Raw genomic sequence first — 1,741 nt, 5'->3', positions numbered from 1 at the left:
ATGGAGACAAGATTATAAGTGGTATAAGCGTCCTCCAACTGAATACCACCCATCTACACTTGATCTTGTTGATTTTTGCAGCATGGGTAAGTTGTAAGATTTAGGGCTACATCAGTCATTTGGGGGCAAAATGGTTGCCTACACAAGACCTACACAAAATCAAGCCAACCAAAATGATAGCAAGAATTGGGAAAGACCTTCCCCTAACTGAGGAGCTATTGGCAATTTATAGCTGATGGTGGAGAGGGTGTGACTTAGTTAAAGCTCTGTTGCTATGAAGAAACACCATGACCATGGCAACTCTTATAAAAAAGAAAGCATTTAATTGGGACTAGCTTACAGTTCAGAGGTTTAGTCCATTGTCATCATGGTGCGATGCATGACAACCTGCAGACACACTTGGTGATGAAGAGTAGCTGAGAGATCTACATCTGTATCCACAGGCAGCAGGCAGGGCAGGGACACTGGGCCTGGCATGAGCATTTGAAACCCCAAAGCATACCCCCAATGACACACTTCCTCCAACAAGGCCACACCTACTTCAATAATGTCACACCTCCTAATCTAGTCAGGAAGCACCACTCCCAAATGGCAAAGCATTTATATTTAAGATCTTATGAAGGCATTTCTATTCAAAACACGACAGGGTGTCATTTTTCCTTGGGAATGTAAATGAGTAGCACTCATGGATCATTGAAGAAAAAACCAAGAGGGCCCAAAGTTAGAAAGCAGTCATGTCTTATGTTGGGGGAGGTGCTGAGGGATTTGAAAGAGGATAGAGAAAGATAGCATCAAAATACATTTTATACATGTGTGAAATTTTCAAAGACTAAGTAAAAATACTTACCAAAAGAATGTAACAAGAAAAGACACGAAGATGTATTATGCAAATTCATACAAGTAGTGCAGCTTCTGCTTCAATCAGTAAATTTTACTTATACAGGAAGAATTATCCAATGCAGAGCTTTGTCTGATGAGAACATGATTCTTAGTGGGAGTTTTAATATCAGCGTTTACATTTGAAGCAGCCTTCCCTTTTGTTGTTTAGAGTAGAGGAAGGCACAAGGAAAGTGACCACAGAAGGCTTTACTTCTCTAGCTGGTTCCTTGATGGCTTTCTGTCCTCCTTTACCAGAGAAGTCACTGTTGAAGAATTATGAGATTCAGTCTGCTGTGAGAGACAACGCAACCCCAGACCGAAAGCACGAGGGGTCTCATTCTTCAGAGCAGCCTGTGACATTTGCCATTACTACTTTATCTCTCATATTTCCATGGCTAGTTGCATTGCTCTCATAAATATTTTCAGATTTTTGTGGAAGCAAAAAGATAAAAATAAGATAAAGAAAAATAAACGTATAATAACCGATGGGAGAAGATGCTGAATGTAGTAGATCTCAGTTTTAGACGTGTGAGATCAGACAACCAAGAGAAAGCACTGAACTAGTAACACACACACAATTCAGGGAAGTGGCCAAGGCTGAAGTGCTGCAAGAGTTGTTCACTAGGTGACCAGTGGGGACATAGACCTATAATGCTACCTAGAAATTATAGATTGTGAGGAAAGAAAATAGAACAGCCCTGAAGCATATAATACTCTAACGTTTGCCTCCCAGTATGGTGAGAGTATTATTCCTAATGGCCAGATGTAATCACATTCACAAGATTGACAACTTCATTAATCCAATACGATGTGTGAAAGAGGGAGTTTCCTGTAGCAAAGACTTTTTTTTTTCCTTTTTTCT

This window comes from Apodemus sylvaticus, chromosome 7, assembly GCF_947179515.1.
Source record: "Apodemus sylvaticus chromosome 7, mApoSyl1.1, whole genome shotgun sequence".
Classification (NCBI taxonomy): domain Eukaryota; kingdom Metazoa; phylum Chordata; class Mammalia; order Rodentia; family Muridae; genus Apodemus; species Apodemus sylvaticus.
Note: the sequence above shows the minus strand (reverse complement) of the source record.